We start from the raw sequence: 16,034 nt of genomic DNA, 5'->3' as shown, positions 1-16,034 counted from the left end.
CCTATCTGAACTGTCCCTGTACAGGGCTACAAAGCCAGCAAGGTAGTGCCATATCTAAGGCTCCATCAACCTAGCTAACACTGCTTGCCCCACCTTAGAGTACCCCAGAGATTCTGCCCCATCCAACTTACAGCCCCACCCAAGATGATTTTCCATATGAAGGCTGGTCTTGGCTTGTGCTTCACAACTTCCTAAATCCTCTCAAACAAGCAACAGATGGGCTCAGTGAGTCCCAGGCCCAGCACTAGCAGCAGCCAGCCTAGATTCACAGCTTGGCTTTGCCTGAGAATCACCAAGTCCAGCACAAGTAGCAACCATCTCAGATTGCTTTATAGCTCAGGCAGGGTAGCCCTGGGCAAAACACAGGTGGCAGCTGACCTTGCCCTACACCACCCAGGAAGGCCCAGTCTGTGCACCCAATGGGCAACTACAGACCACATCAGAACACCACCACCCTGCTCCTGCACATCCGATCCTCCATGGAGGGCAGAAGTTGGTGGTCAGTGGTCACAGCCAGTCCTTGCAGCTGGCCTGGGCAAATCCCTCCCATTCACCTGCCACAGGTATTCAGGCTCAACTACAAGTGTTGGCTGTATACTCAGCCAAAACAAAGGGAACACCTCGAGTACCCAGTTTGAGTGATAGGGGAGGCTGTGCCACTGACCCTACAGGACACCTACTATATTAGGCCACACTATCAAGACACAGAGTCATAGCAGCTCTATGTAATACACAGAAACAAACACACAGAGGCTGCCAAACTGAGAAGACAAATAAGCATGGCCCAAATGAAAGAACAGATCAAAACTCCAGAAAAAGAGCTAAATAAAATGGAAATAAGTGAGCTATCAGATGCAGAGTTTAAAACACTGGTTATAGGGATGCTGAAGGAACTTAGTGAGGACCTCAATCGCATACAAAAGGTTCAATCAGAAATGAAGGACACACTAATTGAAATAAAAAACAATTTACAGAGAAACAACAGTAGAGTGGATGAAGCCAATAATCAAATTAATGATTTGGAACATAAGGAAGTACAAAACAACCATCAGAACAACAAGAAGAAAAAAGAATCCAAAAGAAATAGGGATCATATAAGCAGCCTCTGGGACAACTTTAAGTGTTCCAACATTCACATCATAGGGGTGCCAGAGGGAAAAAAGAAAGAGTAAGAAATTGGAAATCTATTTGAAAAAATAATGAAAGAAAACTTCCTTAATTTGGTGAAGGAAATAGACATTCAAGTCCAGGAAGCACAGAGAATCCCAAATAAGATGGATGCAAAGAGGCCCACTTCAAGACACATCATAATTAAAATGCCAAAGGTTAAGGATAAAGAGAGATTCTAAAAGCTGCAAGAGAAAAAAGTTAGTTACCTACAGGGGAGTCCTATAAGACTATCAGTTGATTCCTGAAAAGAAACTTTGCAGGCTGGAAAGGATTGGCAAGAAATATTCAAAGTCATGAAAAACAGGGACCTACAGCCAGCAAAGCTACCATTTAGAATCAAAAGGCTGATAAAGAGCTTCCCAGACAAGAAAAACCTAAAGGAGTTCATCATCACCAAACTATTATTATACAAAATGTTAAAGGGACTTATTTAAGAAAAGGAAGATCAAAACTATAAACAATAAAATGGCAATGAATGCATACCTATAAACAACTGAATTTAAAAAACAAACTAAGCAAACAAGAAGAACAGAGACAGAATCAGAGAGCATTTGATGGTTTCCAGATGGAAGAGGGGTATGAGGGAAAGAGTGGAGAGGTAAGGGGATTAAGAAGTACAAATGGGTAGTTGCAGAATAACCATAGGGATATAAAGTACAGTGTAGGAAATGGAGTAGCCAAAGAACTTATACACAACACCCATGAATATGAACAAAGGTGTGGGGATTGCCTGAGGGGGAGTGGGTACTGGGTGGAAGGGGACTAAGCAGGAAAAATCAGGGCAACTGTATAGCATAATCAGTACAACATAATTTAAGAAAAGAAAACTCTGAAAGGTGGAGAAAAGAAGGTAGACTGACAACATCGCTCAGAACCAAAGGACCAACATGGCAAGTTTTCTGACTTGTTTTTTCAATTTTTTCATTGTTTGGGGGATTTTGCCTCATGTTTCCCAGACTCAGAGCTGAAGATGCCAACAACAGTGAAACTTCAACATGCACAGAAATAAAAGAAGACAGAACAAAAGCCTACTCTCCCTAGCCAGAAAAGGGGCAGGGTATGAAGACAGAAAACATTTAGCTAGTAACCACTCTACTCCAGACAAAACCACAGAAAAATCTGTCACCCCACCCCTACCCATATCTACAAAGGTTAAGTGGAGACCATGGGCTTCCTCTCTCACCAGCCTGTAATAAGGCACCCCATTATGTCCCCCATAGGGGTAGTGTCAGAGAAGAACAAGAATGGGGCCAGGACTTTCATCCCCACCAAGTAATAATCAATTGTTCTTTCTGCTCACTATGTTAATAGAAATCATATGGTGAGCCTTCTACACCCCATCCAGAAGTAATGAATTGTCCCCCACCTTCCCACTGGGGTGGTGTGAGGGAAGGTTTAGTGGAGAGTCAGGATTTTTACCACCATTCAGAGGTAATGAAGCCACCACACCCGTATTTCCCCATTACGTCAAGAGAGGCCATATGAAGAGCAATAATTTTTAAAAACTCCTGCCTCTCTCATCCAGGTATCAGAAGAGGCCTAATGGGGAGCAGGAACTTCCACCCCCCACCCAGCAGTAATGAGGAGTCCCTCTCTACCATGAGAGTCAACAGAAGATGAATGGAGAACTTGGACTTCTCCTCCAACCTGGCAGTAACAATGTAGTACCCCCACCTTTCCCTGTCACAGTGTCAGAAAGAAAAACAGCTAAAGCAGAAGGTTTAAATAAAATCCATATGTTCAAGTTTCCATATTAAGTCACTCATGATACCAAATATCAGAAAGATCTCAAACTGAAAGAAAAAGACAATCAGTGGATGGCAACACCCAAGATAAAGCAGCCATCATAAGACATTTTAATAAGCAACCAAAATATACTTTAAACAAATGAAAAAGGTATCAGCTAAGAATAAATCTCAGCAGAAGAAAGAAAGAAAGAAAGAAAGAAAGAAAGAAAGAAAGAAAGAAAGAAAGAAAGAGAGAAAATAATACACAATAACCAAAATGAAAAACTCAATGGGTGGGCTCAATAGCAAAATGAAGGGTACATAAGAAAGAACTAGAAGATAGAACAATAGAAATTATTCAGTTTGAATAACAAAGACAAAAATGGGCTAAAAGATGTGGAGGAGGAGGAGGAGATAAAAGGGGAGTGTGGCCTCAGGGTTAATTTGAATAGCTGTATAACTGTCATATAAATTGAATTTGTAATTTTTTCCCCATGGATATAGGGGACTACTTCATTATTATTTTTTTAGTGTCAGCTGGTTTTCCAGAAGTTGCAGAAATCCAACTTCTCTTCAAGTGTTGGATTTTTTAAATTTTTTAAACATTTACTTATTTATTTTTATTTAATCTTTATTATACTGTTTTCATTACCATTATACCACTTATACCTCATCCCCCAGCAATCACCACACTTTGTCCATGTCCATGAGTCCTTTTTCTTTTTCACTCAATCCCTCTACCCCCTCACCTCCCCAACCCCCACTAAGCTCCAAAAAAATGAAATCTCCAGGCCCTGATTGTTTCACTGGACAATTCTAGCAAACATTTAAAAAAGAATGAATGCCAATTCTACACAACCTTTGCCAAACACTAGAAGAAGGATCACATCCCACTTCATTTTATGAACAAGTATTACCCTGATAAACAAAAGCAAAGACATTAAAACAAAATAACTTCAGATTAATATTCCTTATGAATGTGGATGAAAAAGCATTTAACAAAGTATAAAAAGAATTATATATCATGAACAAGTGGAGTTGATTGCAAGGATGCAAGCTTGATTCAACATTCAAAAATTAATCTCCTTCATAATTGCAGACTGAATAAAAACCTCATGATTATGTTAATCAATGCAGAAAAAATTTGACAAAATTCAACACTCAGTCACAATGAAAGTACTTCTAAAATATAGAAATACAGAAGTTCCTTAACTTGATTTTTTAAAAAATTATAAAAACCTACAATTAACATTATACTTAATGGTGAAAGACTGCTTTCTTCTTAAGATTGAGAACAATAAAAGTATCTCTGCTATCATTATTTTTATTCAGTATAGTGGTAGATATTTTAGCCAGTGCAATAAGACAAGAAAGGGAAATAAAAGGTATAGAATTTGGAAAGGAGAAATAAAATTACTCCTATTTGCAGATAACTCTATTATCTAGGTAGAAAATTCCTAGAAATCTGATAAAAAGGTTCTAAATTATGATCTTTTTTTAATCCTTATCTGAGGATATGTTTATTGATTTTTAGAGAAAGGAAAGAAGAGGGAGGAGGAGAGAGAGAAACATTGATCAGGTGCCTTCCACACATGCCTGACTGGGGGGGTCAAACCTGCAACCCAGGTACAAGCCCTGACTGGGAATCAAGTGCACAACTTTTTGGTGCATGGCATGATGCTTTAACCAATTGTGCCACCCGACCAGTGCTGGTCTACTTTTTTTTTTTTTTAAAGAAGACCGTGTGGCATTGATTAAACATAGACATATAGCCTTGACTGCTATGGCTCAGGTGGTTGGGCATCATTCCAAGAGGCAAAAGGGTGCCAGTTGGATTGCTGGTCAGGGCACATGCCTGGGTTGAGGGTTCAGTCCCTGGTTGGGGCCCATGCAATAGGCAACCAAGAGATGTTTCTTTCTCACATTGATGTTTCACTCCCTCACTTTCTCCCTTCCTTTCCCTCTCTTTAAAAATAAATAAATGAAACCTTTTGGAAAAGATAGACATACAGATCAATGACACAAAATAAAGAAAACAGAAACAGATAAAAGTACAATAATAATTCATTTTAAGAAAAATTTTTCAACAGATAGTGCTGGAGCAATTGGATAGCCAGAGGCAAACAAAATGACTCTTGACCTAAGTCTTACAAACATTAACAAATATTTGTTAATTAATTAATTAATACAAATATTAACTCAAAATGGATCATGGACTTAAAATATAAAACTTTTAGATTAAAAAATCAGAAAAAGTCTTCAGAATCTAGGGCTAGACAGAGTAATTTTAGACTTGACAACAAAAGCATGATTCAAAAAAGGAAAACTTGGTAAATTAGACTTTATCAAAATTAAAAACTTTTGCTCAGTGAAAGACCTGTTAAGAGAATAAAAAGATGAGGTAGAGACTGAGGGAAAATATTTGCAAACCACATATTTGACAAAGGATTTATATTTAAAATATATCAAGAACTCCACAGTGGTTTTAAAAAGATGTACCCAAGGAGAAAAAAAAAGAGAGAGATGGACAGACATTTTACTGAAGAAGATACACAGATGGAAAATAAACACATGAAAATATGTTCAGTATCCTGGCTGGTGTAGCTCAGTGGATTGAGCTCAGGCCTGCAAACCAAAGGGTCACTGGTTGGATTCCCAGTCAGGGCTCATGCCTGGGTTACAGACCAGGTCAGGTCTCCAGTAGGGGGCATGCAAGAGGCAACCACACATTGAGTTTCTCTCCCTCTCTTTCTCCCTCCTGTCCACTTTGTCTAAAATAAATAAATAAAATCTTTAAAAAATATATGTTCAGCATCATTAGCCATTAGAAAAATGAAAACTAAAATCACAGGGAGGTCACAATACACCCATTAGAATAACTAAAATAAAAGATAGCAACCACAGGAAATTCTGTTGAGGCTATGGAGGAGATGGATCACTCACACATTGCTGCTGGGAATATAAAATTGTTCAGTTCCTCTGGAAAGCAGTCTGGTAGCACCTTAAAAAACTAAACATCTAACTATCATATGACACAACAATTTCTCCCAGACATTTACCTCAAAGAAATAAAAACTTATGTTCATGCAAAAACCTCTAATGTTTTAGTAGCTTTATTTTAAACATCTCACAAAGGAAATTTAAAAGGTTTATAGGATCTTAATGTTGGGCATTCAACATAAACTCTCTAATTGAGGGTAAACTAGTTGACAGTTAAGTTCTAGTTCAGCTCTAAATATTATGATTTTTATGTAGAGAACCTTCTTCTAGGCTTATGAGAGAATACAAAAACAAACAACAAACAAACAAACAAACAAAAAACCACAAGAGGCCCTGAATTCCAAAATTTTCATCAAAGCCGGTAGAGACAAGTTTGGGGATGGGAGACCCACCTGCATTGAAGCAGCCTATGGGAATGGGGATGGAGATCATGATGAACTGAGAGGAGGCAGCCTGAAAATAGCCACAATGCCCTGTTACAGATGACGCATGGAATTTTTGTCAAGGAGAATGCAAGGTGAAACTCTTAGTGAATAAATTACTCCCAGAGCCAAAGAGGTTTGCTTTCTGGAAGTGGGAAGGAATGGAGAGAATGGATTGAGACAGGCAGTCAGAATGATGAGGCTGGGTCACTGGGCCACTACGAAGAGGTGAATCCTGTTGTGCAGAGTTTCATGCTGCTTGATGTCCGCTCTCCAAAATTTCCAACTTCCATTTCTTTGTTTTTTGTTGTGTTGAGAATTTGTTCAAGTTTATCAGTATGTCTATGGTGACAACTCTCCACCCATTGTCCTTTCAAATATTTGTCATTTCTGTTTAAAGGAAAGAATCATAACACACCTCCACTTCTGACACATGCTTAGTCCTGGCTGGCCTCGGGTGTTTTCAATGCAATGGCCTCTAGACTACTGGAGGGAGGTGAGTAGAAGGACTTTGCTGACCTTAAACATTTTTAAATGCCTTGCCTTTCTTTTTCCTTACAGTATTCAATATACCTATTTCATCCAAGTTCCTTTGATCCTTCCACTCCTAGAGAATATATGTATATATATTCTATTTATATACAATATTCATTCATATGTATATACAACACTCATTTATATATTTATAATAGAATATATTTATATATCATATACTGATATAATATATAATGTTATATATCATGATATATTTATATTAATATATATTATATATCGGTAATTGCCCAGTGCTTGTCCGCTCTTCCTCCTTAGCAGAATCTGAATTTACCTGCTGACTGCAAGAGACACACCTGTCTGGATGGGGCTCACCCTGTGTATCTGTCCCACTTGTCTAGTGAATCACACTATTATTCTGAGCACTCCCCTACTAAGGAAGACAACCAAAACGTAATGCACTAGCTCTTTGAGTCCTTTTCTGATACTTGTATTTAGATTTCATCAATTTCTTGTTAATTCACTGGAATCCATTGTAACTATCCCCATCATCAACCAATATTTGTTAGGGATTGCAGAGAACCACTATTACATAGGGAGAGAACTTAATTAGTGATACCACAAAATTTTACTCGTGTGTGAACACAACAAGTAATACAGATGATTGCAACTTGGGGATGCCAGAAACTGTCGATTCAAAAACAGGTGTCAAAGTGCCCTCTAGTGGTGGACATGGCACACTAACTCACAGGATCCTCTTCCAGAGCAAAGGGGATAAAGGCCTGTTGGAAGCCTGGCTATTTGAATCCTATTTTGAGTTTCTTCCAGAACCCCTGAGGTTTATACAGGATGTGACATGTGAAGACATAAGTTAATTAAAAGAGGTTTATGGTCTCCTAGACCAGAAAGAAATAATGAGTACCAAGAAGCTGTGCAAAATGCTAAGGATAAGTATCTTGGCATTTCTTGCCAGTCTGCTTAGAAAAATTCATTCTGGTAGCAAGTTATGTCACTCCTGGCTGAAAAATTGCTACCAGAACTGGATTTTTCAGCCAGGAGTGACATAACTTGATTGTTTAATGATTTATTGCTTTATCACACACTGACCTAGAGGGAGTATCTCTGCTAAGCCACTTCTTCAGTTTGGTGACAAATAACCAGCTATCTGGAATGACCAAGAAATATTTTTTTCTGAATTATTTGAGAAACATGGGGTTTAATTTTGGTACTTGTGTTCTGCTGGTACAAGAAGAATATCCAAAATGGTACCATTTTCATTAATATCCTAAAAGCCAGCATAAATTATCTATGGTTCATTAGGAGCTCTTAATACAGTAATTGAGTTCTTGTGTAAGAGGCAGCACACTGCTCAGAAAATCATATGGGCCTCAGAGTGTGGAGATATGGACCACAGTGTGGCCTCTGCCACTCACTAGATGACTTCAGGCAAGTCCTTTAGCATCTCTGGGCCTCAGTTTCTCTGTCAGTAAGTGAAATAAGTAGGCTAATTTGTTACCTTTTTCAGTTCTAAAATGATCTAATGTATAAAAATCATTTAGCAGAGATATATTTCAAGTGACATTTGCTTTTTGTGTGCATTCCCTTCATCAACCCCAGGGTGCCACCTTCTCTTAGACCAATCCTGAGCAGAAACCAAGGTTCAGAGAACCCGCTGAACTAAGAGACCAAGATTAGCATGCTAGCCTCGAGAGCCTGCCCCCTCTCCCTGACTCCAGAAAATAAAGGGGCTAGGGAAAGAGGAGATAAAGTGGTAAGTTACTCAAAAGAAGAAAAAACTAGCCAAGGATGGACAGAGTTAGGAGACATCAAAGAGAAAAGAGATCTTTCTCACTTGGGTATCAGGACCCAGAGAGGAGGGAACTCAAAAGCACAAGAGCCTTGAGTGTGGGCCTGCACTGACTCACCACGCACAGACAGCCAGTCTTGGGCAACGTAGTCTCTCCTACATAGAGGTGGGGCATGGGTTCATCATAGGGGGGTGGGAGCAGGAAGGGAGCCCTTCTCCCCCACCCCAGCCCCGCTCCCCCTGACTACAGAAGAGCCAAGAACAAGTCGAGCATGTTCCCATGAGAGAATAGCAATACCCTGCCAGTGGTCCACTACTGAGCCCAGAACTTCCGTGCATAGGTGTACTTAATAACACTAATAACGGAGATGGTGATGTGTACACATTGGTTTTTGATCAATCAATCAATCAATCATATTTTAGAGGAACCTTCTATTTCCTTTTTAAATTGGGAAGTAGCTTTGGCTATATAATTAATTTCCATTATTTCCATTCTTGATTAAAGGAATTATCCCCTAAGAATCTAAGGCTTCGGTGATCTCTGAGAATGTTTCCAGATATGAAATATAAGTATTCAAAAGCTTTTCTAAACTCAAGTTATATGTTGGGCCTTAAAGGAGGCTTAATTGTATCAGAATTTTACTATAAGAACTATTACTTTAGATGTGTATTTCCTTTACATGTAGGGTTTCTTCTTTTATATGGCAGGGTGGTATACAGTCAGTACTAACGCACATAGGCTTCTATGTGAAGCTATCAGAGATAGGGAAGATGTCACAAATTAATTTTAACATTAATGTAAATATACTAAAAGAACACATTCAACCAAGTACACTAGACACCACACACACAAAAATAAAGGTCATCTTCAATTTGATCAAAGGTCGAGAAAACAATTCGCAAACCAAAAAAAAATGAGAGTTTCTTTCATTACTAAACTGAAAGTGAGTAAATATGCATATTTGTAAATATTCAAGTTTTTCAAGGAGGACTCCCTCAAAGGCAGGATTTTCACTTGATATTGTTTTATTTTTAAGGAGAGGTTGAACCAGGCCAGAGAAGTCAATAAAACACTCCTGGCTGGATAAGGGGAGCTGTTTCCAAGCCAACAGGGAGGAAGAAATGCTCTGAATTTGAAGGAGACAGCACTTGACAAATGCAACAAAATGGGTGAGAGAAAACAGTGATTAGAGAGACCAGACCTTTGGCTGAACTAAGAATAGGAAACATGTCACTCAGCTCTTGGATGCTTCTATATTTAACATGCCACTGTCCTCCCCCAACTACCAGCATCCAAACCCCTCCTTGCTCAGAAGCTTTTCATGCTTGCCCTCCACCCAAATTTCAGCTCAGAAAAAGACCAGAGACACACTAAAAAATCCTACTTCTCACAGAGGCTTTGGTATTTTCACATGAGAAAAAGTCTCATGCTAGAGTTGTTCCCAGAATGGCAAACACTTCTCCTCAGGGGTCTGAGCATCAGGAGCCCAAGGGAAGTATAAAATGTACATGGAAGTCAATTTTAATCCTTAACAGGTTCACACATTTTTATACTATTTGTTAACTCTTTAAATTTATTTCCATATAATACTGACAATAATGTATTACTATAGCTACCATTTATTAAGTGTTACGTTCTAAACACAGTGATAATATATATAATATATATACATGCATATATATATATATATATATATATATATATATATAACCTTGTTTAAATTGCTCAGTAAATCCCTTGAAGCATGTACGAGTGTTCTTCGCATTTTCATATGAGAAAGCAGGCTCCAAATGGAAGCAGAGCTGGTCTGGTAGGTACCCACAGCTAACAAATAATGAAGCTGGGCACAAACCCAGGGGTGTCCTGTCTGCAGAATAACCTTGAAGACTGGGTTTCCTCAGTCAGAAGACCCATGGGAGAAATCCAAAACTCAATTCTCTACCATTTCAGCATCTGTAAGAACAGCATGGTATTAAGAGGAGGGATTCCATCAAGTGAAAAAATCTTTCAAGTTCACCAGAAAAAAAATCATTTAAAGATCTTAAGAGAAAAATAATCAAATCAAGGAATCATTCTGGATGGGACCAGCATTTTGAAGTATTGGGAGTTTGAACTTCAACACATGAATTTGGGGGTGGCATACAATTTAGTCCACAACAATACTTGTAGGAAGAACTTGGTCACGTGGCCACAACTAGGTCCACGAAAGGTTGGAGAATGTTCGTTTTGCAGGAGATGAGGTGCCCAGACAAAAATCAAGGACTGTATTCCTATGGAAGAAAGGGGAAATATATGTTAGGGGCCAAGGAATCATTTTCATCTCTTAGATTTATAACTTTTAGTTGAACACTTATTGTGTTTATAGCCAATGTTGGGACATTTAAGAAATTTTACGGTTTACTACATTTATAAGGTTTGCTATAGTGTTTATAAGTATATTAGCTTTACTGGAGTAATTTAAATACTTGGGAAGTTTCTATTTGTTAATGCAGAAAACTAAAATACTTAAAAAGGAAATAAGATATATGAAACAGATGAAAGATTAAACTGCTCAAAGGCTTATAAATGGGACAAAATATAACCCAAAGGCCCGTCGAGAAAGTCAGGCCTCCGTAACCAGCAAGACTCCACATCACATAGTGTGAGTGTTCAAAGTCTCAGCCAATCAAGAAGTCATTGACGTTTTCCTCCTTTGGAAAATACCATCACCCCTTTGTAGACATTCATTATTTGTTTACAAGGGAATAGCAACTATTACAACATTATATAAATTCTAAATATCTTGCTAATAAATATCACACTTCAAACATATGTTGAAATGCTCCTTTCACAGAGCCTTTCTGAAGTTTGCTAACATTTGACTAAAAGGTCACCTGGTGGGCACCGGGGCCACATGTTTCCTATATGAAGGTCACAAGGCACCTTCACTCTCCTCTGCTCATTGAAAGAAAAATCTTGGAAAGGTGTAGAATGCTTACTCATTTAAGAAAAAAAATTACCTTCTAATTGACATTCTCTACTGAAGGAGATTTAGATCAGAAAAAATTCTAGCAGAACTCAGAATAATATGGAAATTAATCTATAGAAAAGTTCTCATGTGAGATTTCTGGGGATAGTGCAGGAGTGTAATATCTTACATTTTCTAGTTACTGTATCAGTTTTGCATTTAATGTTTAAAATTCATTGACAATATTTTATAGCATAATTAATTGGCTTTAGGAATTTTATACTTGTATATCACTGTTAATAGACTTTTATATTAATCTAAATGTATCTGGAAAAATTGGACTTCTGCATTAGGTTTGTGAATAATCAAAATAAGGACACAGATAATATAAAAGGTAAAATCTGACCCATGAGTCAAAGGAGGATTTGAGGCAAAATTTCAAGAGCTGAATTTTTAGCTATTGCTCTTTGCTAGTTATGTGAAATTCAGTACAACACAGTACCACCTTCGTACCCCTACAGGAAAATTTTGAAATTCTCTAGCACTGGGTCAGGATAACAACTGATTGGGAGAATCAGTTAGCTATACCTACTGCAAACCTTAGCATGACATGATATATTAACTTAGTAGGCAGATGTTACATTTTATAAAATAAAGAAGACCCAATAGCTCAGGAAAGAGAGTAAGATGATTTTAAATGTCTATGAATGGAAATGACTTTAGTGGAATTTATAAAATAATATTATTGACTACACAAAAATACTGGCTTCTGAAATTACTAGAAGAGTTTTAAATAATTGTCAGATTTGGTTTATTGAAACAGAAAACATGCACGTATAGTGCAAATGTTGTATTTATAATTATGCGAAGTAATTGTAGAAAGAACAAATGGTGGTGAAATGTAACCCTTGTATATATCTCCCAGTGGACTGGTAGAGTGCACTCCTGTCTCTCAGCCAATAGCTGACTATCTCCAGCAAGAAAAGATTAGTAGTCTAGCATCCAAAAGCCTCCACCTCCTAAAAACAGAACTGTAAGCTGTTGGGGTGGCAATGCCCATACATTGAAAAGGAACTGAAATAACTGAAGTAAACTAAACTCTCTACCAGATAGGTCATTACAGAGCCATCTAATGTGGGTGAGTACAGATGACTCAGGAACAAAATGATTTCCTTGAACATCTTTTGTGAGATACATTCTCAAAACAAAAGAACTGCAGATAAATTTTTGAACTTTCTAGCCAGTAATTTTATTTTTTGTGCTGTATTATTATTTGAAGCTATTTTCTGTATTGTTTGGAAAACAAAAGTTATCTTTATTATTTTAGGAATAAAAGCTTTTAGTATAAAAATATGAGGGGTGAGAAGATGGCAGCCTGTAGGTGGAAGCTGAGTCCACTTGCTCTTGTCCCCAACTTGGGTTCTTGGTAGATCTTCTGACAAATAACTTGAACAATCAATGGAATCTTAGCTGATATGAAGTTTGAAAGCCAAGGATTACAGAAGACACTTTGCAATAGGTGGTAAGTAGTTTTTTTTCCCCCACCAAAAATTCTACTCTACCCAATAAGCAAATTTGGCAAAGTAGTGGGATACAAAGTCAATATTCAGAAATCAGTGGCATTCTTGTACACCAACAATGAAGTATTGTAGTAGACCATCCTGTGTGTCATGGGCCCAGCCCCCAGTGGAAAACATTTACTGCAGAGCAACTTCCTAAAATCCATGCTAAACCTTCCAAGGATGAGTGTAACCGGTTCAACCACTTTTGCCTTTTCATTTGCAAATACCCCTCTTCTGTGATGTGATTAGTAGCATTGGCTCCTTTGTTTTCTGTAAAAGGTAACCACCTAAAGTGAACCTGTGCATAGTAAATGAGGACCATCGTGTAGTGGGCGGGAAAACCCAATAAAGGCCTCTCATGGCAGAGGCAGAGGCTTTTGCTCCCCTTGAGAGAAAAGCCATGCTGTCGTCCCTTTTCCTCCACCAGACTCAGTAGTCTGTGTGAAAGTCTCATTTTTATCCATAATGACGTGGACACTGCAGACTGGTGTCTGCATCAAAGTATCATAAACAGAAATTAGGAAAAAAATCCCATTTACCACAGCAACAAGAAAAATAAAGTACCTACGAATAAATTTAACCAAGGATATAAAAGACCTGTACTCAGAAAACTATAGAACCCTGAAGAAAGAAACTGAGGAAGATACAAATAAATGGAAACATATACATATTCATGGTTGGAAAAATCAACATTATTAAAAAAGTGCATACTAAACAAAGCAATCTATAGATTCAACACAATTCCTATTAAAATACCAATGGCATATTTCATAAATCTAGAACATATATTCCAAAAATTTATATGGAACCAAAAAAAAGAATCCAAATAGCTTCAGCAATATTGAGAAAGAACAAAGTTGGAGGGATCACAATACATGATATTAAACTTTAGTACAAACCCACTGTAATCAAGATAGCCTGGCACTGGCATGAAAACAGATACATGGAGCAATGGAACAGAATAGAGAGCCCAGAAATAAACCCAAATCTCTATGGTCCATTAATATTTGAAAAATGAGGCACAAGCATACAATGGTGTAAAAATAATCCCTTCAATGAATGGTGTTGGGAGAACTGAACTGGTACAGGCAAAAAAATGAAACTAGACCACCAACTTACACCATACACCAGAATAAACTCAAAATGGATAAAGGACTTAAATATAAGTTGTGATACCATAAAAGTCCTAGCAGAAAACATAGGCAGTAAAATCTTAGACATCCCACATAGTGATATTTTTTGCTGATATATTTATCTCCTAAGGCAAGGGAAATAAAGGAAAAAATAAACAAATGGGACCACATCAAATTAAGAAGTTTCAGCATGGCTAAAGAAACCGACATCAAAATGAAAATGGAACCAACTGTACAGGAGAACGTATCTGCCAATGTACATCGGACAAGGGTATAATCTCCAAAATATATGAAGAACTTATATGACTCAACCAAGAAGACAAACAACCCAATTAAAAAATGAGCAAAGGACCTAAATAGACATTTCTCCAAGGAGGACATACAAAGGGCCCAGAGACATATGAAAAGATGCTCAGCATCACTAGCCATCAAAGAGATGCAAATTAAAACCACAATGAGATACTACTTCACACCAGTCAGAATGGCCATCATAAAGAAATCAACAAAGTGCTGGAGAGATTGTAGAGAAAAGGGAACCCTAGTACATTGTTGGTGAAAATGCAGACTGGTGTAGCCACCGTGGAAAACAGTATGGTACTTCTTCAGAAAACTAAAAATGGAACTGCCTTTTGACCCAGCAATTCCACTGCTGGGATTATACCCTAAGAATCCTGAAACACCAATCCAAAAGAACGTATGTACCCCAATGTTCATAGCAGCACAAGTTACAATAGCCAAGTGCTGAAAACAACCTAAGTGCCCATCAGTAAATGAATGGGTCAAAAAACTATGGTACATTCATACAAAGGAATGTTACATAGCAGAATGAAGAAGGAGCTCCTACTCTTTGCAACAGCATGGATGGAACTGGAGAGCATTATGCTAAGTGAAATAAGCCAGGCGGTGAAAGACAAACACCATATGATCTCACCTTTAACTGGAACCTAAATCAACAACACAAGCAAGCAAGCAAAATATAACCAGAGACAATGAAATTAAGAACAAACTGACAGTAACTAGATGGGAAGTGGAAGGGGACAATGGGGGGAAATGGGGGAAGAGTTGTCAGGAACATGTATAAAAAAATACATGGACAAAACCAAAGGGGAGTAGGATCAAGGGTGGGAAGTAGGGAAGGCTGGGGTGAAACAGTGGAGCGGTGGGGGGAAAATGGAGCCAATTGTACTTGAGCAACAATAATAGTGTGAAAAAAATTAAAAATAAATAAAAATTTAAAACATAAAAATCATAAGATTAAAAAATCACCAATGGCAAAAAATAATATATTTAAATTTATATTATATAGTAATATAATATTAACAATATAGTAATTAATAATAATATAGTAATATAAAATTAATATATTTAATTCTATATTATATTATAAAAATCATATATAGAATAAAATGTTCATATACTATTTATATATAATTTTTCTAGCTCTCTACCAAAACAATACATAAAAAAAAGTCACTTGACTGTAAAATTTCTGTTCCACTAAAGATGGCTGTTTGGAGAAGTGGTTGATGCCTTGTCTGCGGCAGAAATGTATAGATGGTCCTGAAACATGTTGTGTCAGGGGGGACAAGGAAGTTTTCAGAGATTAATGGAGCTATATGAAAAGATTTTACTTGCCAAAATTGATACAATTTAAGCTTCAAAAAAGAGACTAAATATGCTTTCTGACGTATATTAAATTTGAAATTCTATGAGGTCCAGAATGATATTCAATAGGTGACAATTAACAGCAAATTTATAAATTTGCTAAATTTA

Source organism: Phyllostomus discolor, chromosome 5, assembly GCF_004126475.2.
Source record: "Phyllostomus discolor isolate MPI-MPIP mPhyDis1 chromosome 5, mPhyDis1.pri.v3, whole genome shotgun sequence".
In the NCBI taxonomy this organism is placed as follows: domain Eukaryota; kingdom Metazoa; phylum Chordata; class Mammalia; order Chiroptera; family Phyllostomidae; genus Phyllostomus; species Phyllostomus discolor.
This window is presented reverse-complemented; position numbering follows the sequence as displayed.